Source organism: Haliotis rubra, unplaced genomic scaffold, assembly GCF_003918875.1.
Source record: "Haliotis rubra isolate DU_JTF1 unplaced genomic scaffold, ASM391887v1 Scf1265, whole genome shotgun sequence".
In the NCBI taxonomy this organism is placed as follows: Eukaryota; Metazoa; Mollusca; class Gastropoda; order Lepetellida; family Haliotidae; genus Haliotis; species Haliotis rubra.
The window spans coordinates 226796-236676 of NW_025765187.1; the positions used below are offsets into that span (position 1 = coordinate 226796).

The 9881-nt window shown below is 39.9% G+C and overlaps 1 pseudogene; it reads right to left on the reverse strand.

The window, feature by feature from the left end:
* Positions 1–2818: 2818 nt before the first annotated feature.
* Positions 2819–5326, reverse strand: LOC124266568 (annotated as a pseudogene).
* Positions 5327–9881: the final 4555 nt, after the last annotated feature.

A 9881-nucleotide genomic window follows, 5' to 3' on the forward strand; every position in this document is an offset into this window, starting at 1 on the left:
CTATTTTACAGCACCATAAAAAGTCAATTGCATAGAACACAGATGTTTTCGTGCAAAATGTTGAAATGTATAAAATGTATATTTATGCAACCGTGCATAAAATAAGCACCACCCTGTAATTTTAACAATTAATTTTGTCTGAAATGAAATTCTAAACTCTTTCCAAAAAATAACCTTTATCACTAGCAAGCATTAAACATTTCAAAAACGAAAACATCATTGAAATTACCATCTACTTTAATTAGGATAATTGCCTATATTTGAAACAGGTGTTTTTTTCTGTCCTAAAACAAGTTACTTTATTTTGAAAAGTGAAAGTAATAATTGATTGTTATGTTGCATATAAATTCGTTATTTATTGTGAATGGGTGAAAGTTTGTGAACTAAGATTTAGTAAAAGTTACAGTCAAACCAAGAAAAGTAAAATTTTAAATTGCAGTAAAAGTTGCTTTACAAACAAAACAAACAGATTTTAGCTGTCATTATCAGTATCCGGCAAGGAAAAGTGTTTATTCAACAATAAACTCAAAATCCTAAAAGATTTATTCCAAAATCTTATTAATGCAGCCTTTTTCAGTTTTTGTCAATTAGCAATCTGAATTTTTGGAAAAAGGTCGGAATCTTTGACATTCAGGTTCTTCCTGATTATGCATACGTAACAGGTCACGTGGATCCGGTTTGGATTTGTCAATGTCAAGGACATCGAATGACCTCTATGAACCAGATCTGCCTTCGGCCTCAAAATGCTCGAAATGTGCAGGCGAAGGAAAGAAGGATAAAGATGTAAACGGCCTCTTACCTGCTGCAGCTGCTGCTGCCGATGCTGCTGCTGCTGCTGCTGATGATGATGATTTTGAATACGATGTGCATTATGAGGCATGCGAAGAATATGTCTTGGATGAGTAGTAGAATTCAGTGGGAAAATATCTATATTCAATTATTTAATTGATCGATTCTTCAGCGTGTAAATACATTTTATTTACCTGTAGCTCTACACCGTGAATGCACTTTAGGGATGTGATGGCTTCGGGTTAGAGAAGTGTGATTCCCGTTTATGTCAGATCATTTACTCCTCTCCATCAACCTCTCACAAACTAACCGCCTCCGTGGTATAGTGGTTAGAGCGTCCGCCCGGAAGGTCGCGGGTTCGATCCCCAACCGCGTCATACCAAAAGACGTTAAAATATGGTATTTGTTGGTCCCTGCCTGGTGCTCGGCATTAATAGGTACAACAAGGACTGGTCGGCTCGGAGTCAGTATAATGTGTCTGAGTAGGGTATTCATGCTTCACTGCGGCGTGGTATCTCAGTGGGCTAGGACTATAAACCCAGCTTAAGTCTGGGCAAGTACAAGCAGCCGCACATACACAAACACACACCTGCACGTCGTCATATGAGCGAAATATTCTGAAGCCAAAACCCAATTTCACCTCACCTCACCTCACCTCACAAACCGCCCGCAGGAGCGAACGCCCAATCAAAATGAAGAATACCTTGTTTTAGTCAATCAGGTGTCAGCTTTGTAAAACAATTCGTCTTCAATTATGTCCACATAACTGGTGCAAATCAGGGTACTGATAACTAATTTTCTTTTCCCGATTGCCCGATTGGGCTATTTCAGCAAATGATTGGTAGATTGGCAAATGAATGAAACATATCCCCAACCCAAATTGACTCGCGACCAGTACTTCCTCTTGGGTGAATATATCATGGTGCTCCAAGACTCTATGGTATCAAGTGTGGCTTATATAATTTCCATTCCTAACTTCCCGTTTACTAGAAACATACATAAGATATTGCTATGAATGGTTTTCTTGCTTCTACCAGGAAGTAGCGGCCTCCATTCTTAATAGGCAATTGTGACGTGTGAGGAGTTTGTCAGTTGTTGACTGACAGGGTATTCCACCCAAATGTTAAACTGTTAGTCTGTCATAATGACCCTGTCTTTATGTCTTCAGCTCATGTCTTTCATATTTAACACTCGTGAAGAGCTGACTAACGGGGTCACGTATATCAACTAAATGTTAATAAAACAAGATAATAAATGCAGAAAAATCTCTCTATATATAATGGCTTCTTTTAATGATGTGTGTGTGTGTGTCAGTTTTTGTGTTTGTGTATCCGTGTGTGTGTGTGTGAGTGTGTGTGTGTGTGTGTGTGTGTGTGTCTGTGTCTGTGTGTGTGTGTGTGTGTGTGTGTGTGTGTGTGTGTCTCTCTCTCTCTCTCTCTGTGTGTGTGTGTGTGTGTGTGTGTGTATGACTGTGGGCATTAGGATTCTATAGTCAAGAGAAGCATGGAATTTTAGTGATAGACTGCTCCAGCAAGTTACAGAACGTTCCAGAAAACATTAAAATCTTAAGATTCAAAAAGACGTCTCTGATCCTACATCAAGACCCCCGATTGTATTGAGGTGGCATTTTGATCCTGGATTCCACCCCAAGCCTGTTTTTGGAAGCTTGGGAACTGCTGCTGCAAGGTGTATATTACTATTGCTAATTCTGTTGCCATTACAACAGCGACTTTGTTTTAGGCTGATTTAAAGGTTTGTTCTCATTCAATTCTTCAGCTTGCATATTTCAGGGTTAACCTATAGGTACAGTAATTGACCCTTGTGACTATCGGTAAAGATAACAATAAAACACATTACTATATCATTTTGAATGTCCCGTGATACTGGCTACAGTGTTTCCAGGAGGTTTGCATTCTCAGAAACAGGGAGGTACTCCACTACTGAAAGTATTGACTTGCCACTTTGAATTTTTCACAAGGTCTCATACAGACCTTGTCATGTTCAGTAACAAATGGACAACTTAATTTGAATGTTTTGTGCACTTTATTCATGAAACAGGAAACGCCGACTCTACAAGGAGTGTACTTTACTGTCCCTGAATCCAGGAGTTGAAGGAGGACACGCGAGTGTAGACACTGGGGTAGCTGCCAGAGCAGGAGCTGATACCCCATGACGTGATTCCAGTCAGCGTATTACCGACAACCATCGGGCCACCACTGTCACCCTAGAAACGAAAGTAATCGCCTATGTAATCATCTGTAACCAATAAGAGGTTTATCACACGTTAATGGCGATCACGTTTTACGATTGCAACGTATCCGTATTCGTATAACGTCACACAAGTCATGGTAGAGCTGGTACGGGACTTACTTAACTGCATGATTTATATTTCAACGAAGGTGAACATGGTAACGTGAACTCACACTGCAAGCAGATTTGCCAGACGCAAAAATGCAGATATGTCCACTGTTGACAGTGGCTCCACTGATGCCAGACCATCTGCTGGAACAGTCGCTGTTGGTCAATACGGTCATGTCCACCTTCTGGAGGTTGTTGGGGGTGCTGCCACCTCCTACGGGAGCAAACATATGGAAAAGGTGGTAAAAGTACTGCCATAGTCATGTAGATCTTATGGACAAATGAACATGACAACAAGACTTCACTCAATGAGAAATACTGACCAGAGAGTCTTCCCCATCCGCTGATCGTGGCTGTTTGTCCGGAATAGTCGTTGCTACCAGAAGCCAGACTGACAGTTCCTACAGCTGCGCTGCTTGTGTCCATGGAGGTTTGCAGTCTCAGAACTGCGATGTCGTTGGGATAGCCAGCAGCATTACCATTGTAGCTCGGATGCTGCACAACATAACCAGAAATAACAGGGCTCAACAGTTGACACTAAAGTTCTTAACACAACAAAGTTCCCTGTGCTGAAATTATCACTCAAAATTCCAAAACATTCAATGAAACAGTAGACTATACATATTACATGAAAGTGTTTGAACAAAAGGACGTAACTTACGTTGGTGTAGGAGGTGACTGAGGAGTACTGTTCAGTTCCATCATCATTGTTCATTCTGAGCATGCCAAAGCCCAGACGGTAGCTGCTTGCGCTGTAAATGACATGCGAGAGACATTATCAGTGAGGTGCCTCAAAATGTATGTTAGGGACTATACTGCCTCTTACATGCAACAAAGCAGTGAGGTTAACAGATGATTTTATTTCCAAACTCCCGCAATAGTTTGTTACCTGCCTGAACAACAATTTCACTCTTAGTAGAACTATTGCATTTCTTAGTACATTTACTAAGATACATTTCCTGTATTACTATGACATTAAGATGTTTCTGTTACCTCAACTACCAGGATTTAAACGGTGCACATATAGTGTATCTCAACCGAGTGTCTTTTGATATCAAACATATCACCACGAGTTGATAAAGTTACAGTTTGTTTTACTTTTATCAACGAGTGTTGATATATTTGATGTCAGAAGAGACGAGGGTGAGATTTTATACATCATAAAAAATCACTTTTCACTAGTTTTGACTGAAAAATGTACTTCTCTGAACATGGTACTGCCATTAGCCTTGCAGTGCAGCGATGTCACAGCATTGTGACGTAATCAGGTTTCTGAGGTCATAGCATTGTGATGTCATGTAATTAATGACATTACGGCATTGTACAAATCTACTGTCAAACGATATCTCCTTTGCAGATGCCAGAATTTGCTATATGTACAGTTACTGGCTAACAGTACAACAGAGGAATTGTAATAAATGAAAACCAAATGTAAACAGAGATAAAACTGAAATCGTTGTCTTAAAACAAATCGTGTAAAGATATATAAAAAATAGGACAAAAACTGGTTTTGTAATGGTGAACGTTTACAAACTGATAGTGTGTATGTAGTAGATTTCCCACGTATACATGCTAGGTACTTTCAGGTTAATAAGTGTCGACTTTTTACTGAGAAAGAGACGAAAATTACACAATAGTATTTGTTGAGACTGCTTTATATTGATATGGAGTACCAGCAATAATTACTTCTTGTCGTTGTTTAATTGCAGTTTCTATTTCTTGTCTTATCCATATACATCCTTACCTGTTGGAGAGACAGTGGGCGGCAGTGAGGGCCTTGGTGGTGGTGTAGAGGACGCAGCCGCAGATGTGGAACCAGCTGGAGCCGCTCCTCACCTGAATACTTCCTTGCCAGGGAAACTCGTTTGAGGCTGCATTGCTGCCTCCAACGATGTTGGGACTGATCTCAGCCAGAGCCGTAGCTACAAGAGCATGTATAGTGGATATGGTATGTACACTTTTCGTGATAACATCCAGATTGATGAGTTTGTATTATAGTATTATTAGAAACCTGAACATTATATGACGTTTGTTCCTTCTTTATGTAACTGCCAAAGAATATTTGGAATATGAAAACCAACTTACCGGCCAAGGTGCAGAGAAGGGTGGTGAGAAGTGCGTTCATCTTTGTGGATCGAGATGAAGTGACGATGTGTGCAGTCTGGTAGTCTTTTATACACATCGAGAGAATGCAATATGTTCTTCTCCCACCTTCATAAACGTGTCATTGTGCATAAAGCAGCCAAACTGAAACTGTCTTGAAGTTTTATGGTTCTAAATTGTAAATGTCAGCGTTATTCAACAACTCACTGAAGAGGTCTCGTGATGTAACTATAATTCATAATATTGATTATACCCCCTTTGTTTGCTAGGCCACAGTCTATTATACGCTTATTCATTCGAGGCTGGACTTTAAGTTACAGAGTGATTGACAAAGGTATTTATCCAGCACACAACACACAACACAGAGAGAGAGAGGGAGAGAGGAGAGAGAGAGAGAAAAGAGAGAGAGAAAGAGAGAGAGAGAGAGAGAGAGAGAGAGAGAGAGAGAGAGAGAGTTGATAAAGTTACACATATCTGTCGCTTGCCAAGGATAGTTTTACCTTTATCAACGAGTGTTGATATAATTGATATCAATAGACACGATATATATATATATATATATATATATATATACTATATATAGATATATATACCCCCTTTATCTACCTCGCACCCGCCGTGATATTGCTGGAATATTGCTAAAGGCTGCGTAAAACTAAACTCACTCTCTCGCTCTCTCTCTTAAAATTCTATCAAACAGACCAAAAACATTTATCGTACCTCACACATAAATGTCGTTTTCTGATTGGCTGAGCGCTCTTCTATTATTTTCAATGTACCCCGATTACAAGCAAGTATCATTTTTTATGTTACCCGCTGGGAATGCGGAACTGTCAGAATTTATTTTGTACTTCCTGATGGTAATTCTTTATCTCGAATAATTGTGTCACTTATGATGTACGAAAATTACTGATGTTTTGTGAGTGCACAATCGAGGGAGAGAGAGAGAGAGAGAGAGAGAGAGAGAGAGGAGAGAGAGAGAGAGAGAGAGAGAGAGAGAGAGAGAGAGAGAGAGAGAGAGAGAGAGAGAGAGAGAGGTACACATGTATAGATAGATAGATAGACCGAAGAATCGTACATGCAGAGAACGGCACATAAGAGATCAAACAAACTGCATTTGCGGAACGCCTGAATTCCGTGCTTTGACTGAGAGCTACGAACTCAGGTCTGTTATCTGACACGAGTGACCAATGAAAGCTGAGAAATAGGAATACCGGTAGACGGTGACTGACAAGGTCAATATAGAAGAGGGAGAAGCTGACAACATCATTCTCTCGCAGTAAATTCTGATGCCAAATAACGACGGTGTTTGCAACAAAACCCGATGGCAACAAAACATCCACTTAACGTGGTTGTCGCTGAAGTAGTACAGTCTGAACGGTGGTTGTCGCTGAAGTAGTACAGTCTGAATGGTGGTTGTTGCTGAAGTAGTAGTCTGAACGGCGGTTGTTGCTGAAGTAGTTCAGTCTGAACGGTGGTTCTTGCTGAAGTAGTACAGTTTGAACAGTGGTTGTTGCTGAAGTAGTATGGTGTGAACGGTGATTGTCACTGAAGTAGTACAATCTGAACAGTGGTTGTTGCTGAAGTAGTACAGCCTGAACGGTGGTTGTCGCTGAGTCTGTAGTAGTCGCTGAACTGGTGGTTGTGCAGCTAAAGTAGTACGACCGTGCAGCAGTGGTTTTTAAGAGTGGGATGCTGAAGTAGTAATTTCATCCCACCACGATGTCTGAACGGTGGTTGTCGCTAAAGTAGTACGACCGTTGCAGCAGTGGTTGTTTAAGAGTGGGATAGCAGCAGAATATTTCCAGAATAGTTTTAAACATCAAAGACTAATTTCATCCCACCACGATGTTTTATCGCTTATGTGATGACTTTCTAACTGGGATACATATTTCAAACAAATGGTTCACGACACTCACAACCAGGTGATATTGTGAAACAACTCCGTTGTATCGGTAATGCAACCTGAACAGAGGTGTGCCTTTTGTATAATATACCGTTAATTTGTATTGTAAGAGAGTAATTTCAATTTGACCCCGTTCTCTACAACACCTGAAAGGTACGAGACAAGCACATTCCACATGCATAGAACCATTCCCAAGTTGTAAGAGTTATCTCCCTTGACAGCAGCTCCCCATCAAAGATCAAGTGCGCACGACATACACGACATTTCCTCCATATCTACAGAACTGGTACCATACTACAGGAAGAGCCCTGGCATGAGTTATCGATCACACGTGTTATTTTGAAATTTTAAATAAGGAAAAGCTTGATATTTGTATTTGAAAGATAATAATGTATAATTGCTCCATAAAATTCATGGAAATAAATAGAGGATACTAAACGACCTTCCGTGTAATACCAGTTTTATTAAACGAGTTAATAACTTGGTATCAAACGAGCGAAAGCGAGTTTAATAAAATAGTAGTTCACGGAAGCGAGTTTAGTATTCTGTTTATTACTCTCCAACATAAATTGATAGAAATAGCGAACGGTGTGATGGCTCTCAGCTTTCCGCGAGTGAAGCAACGTCTCATACCATTGTGTGACAGCGGTATTAACATTGTGACGTCATAACTGTAGCTCATTATGACGTCTTACGTCCGGCATCACGCGATGCTATTACACAATGTGTAATAATATTGTAGACTTATTAAACAGTGATATCTTCGACGGGTAATAAACTAACTTGTGCTTCACAGAGGGCCTAGTGGTTAAAGCGTCCTATCGTGATCTTGGTAAGTGTGTGAGTTTAGTTTTACGCCGCACTCAGTAATATTGCAGCTCTATGGCGGCGGTCTGTAAATAATCGAGTCTAAACCAGACAATCCACTGATCAACAGCATGAGCATCGATCTGCGCAATTGGGAACCGATGACATGTGTTAACAAAGTCAGCGAGCCTGACCACCCGATCCGTTAGTCGCCTCTTACGACAAGCATAGTCTCCTCTTGTGGCACGCATGGGTTGCTGAAGACCTATTCTATCCCGGATGTTCACGGGTCGTCTGAATATGAAGCTAACCAATGAATATTTACATACATGTACATAGGTGTATATTCTGCTGAGCATGAACACATTTTAAAACTATTATAACGTGTTTTATTAGCTACCCATAGAGCGACAATACGCAACTAAGACAAGGGGTATTTTCTCCCATTTGAATGGGGTTCAGAACAAGGCAAAGGTGGTGGACACGTCGATTGCATTCATTATAGCATAGTAGGCCCTGTAATAACAAGTTTGTCTTTTGTATGACTTTGGTAAAGGCAAATTGACCTGTATTATCTATGACATTGCTTGTTAATAGTACCAAGATGTTTTAGTGCGCAGTCAGCAGACGTATGTTGATGTTCACAACACTTCAAAACATGATATCGATTACACCACGTTGTAGATTTTAATATGACATAATTGTTGGTTGGAACTGTATTTTTCACAACGTAAAACGACCAAAACAGTCTCCTTCAAGTTAACGTTGCAACCACGTGTAATATTTATGAACATGAGACAAAACAGGTGATGAGTAACCTCTGGTCAGACCGCCTTATTTCTACCGAGATGATCCTCACCATGGTTTCAAGCAATATTGCATATTATACGTGTGTGTGTGTGTATGTATGCGTGCGTGCGTGCGTACGTATGTGCGTGCATGCACGTCTGGGTTTGTGTGGAGAGAGTGAGTGAGTGAGTTAGTGAGAGAGAAGGAGGGGGATTGGAGAGAGAGAGAAAGTTGGTGAGAGAGAGAGGAGAGAGGGAGAGAGAGAGAGACAGAGAGTGCGCGTGTGTGAGTTAGTGAGAGAGAGAGAGAGAGATCAGTGGTAGATATAACGTGTAGAATTTATTAATTCGTCAGGGGGACGGTCATCTGAGATGAAGAGGTACATTCCTAATGCTGTTCATGACTGTGTTGATGAGATCCTCAAGAACATGGGGCCTTTCCGTCAATAAGTTTTTCAAGAAACTGGCCAGCGATAGTCTTTGCTTTTCTGTGGGTTAGACACTAACAGAGAAATCAATACAAGCATAAACCAAGTCCACAAGTCTCACCAGCTATCAGGTTGGTCATGTTGATGCATTTGTATGTATGTATGTATGTATGTATGTATGTATGTATGTATGTATGTATGTATGTATGTATGTATGTATGTATGTATGTATGTATGTATGTATGTATGTATGTATGTATGTATGTATGTATGTATGTATGTATGTATGTATGTATGTATGTATGTATGTATGTATGTGTGTATGTATGTGTGTGTGTGTATGTATGTATGTATGTATGTATGTATGTATGTATGTATGTATGTATGTATGTATGTATGTATGTATGTATGTATGTATGTATGTTCTGTCTGTATGTATATGTATGTATGTATGTATGTATGTATGTATGTATGTATGTATGTATGTATGTATGTATGTATGTATGTATGTGTGTGTGTATGTCTGTATGTATGTATGTATGTATGTATGTATGTATGTATGTATGTATACCTGTATGCATGCATATATGTATGGAGTGGATGGATGGATGCATGGATGGATGGATGGATGAATGGATGCATGCATGCATGTATGTATATTCAGAGTATGTATGTATGTATGTATGTATGTATGTATGTATG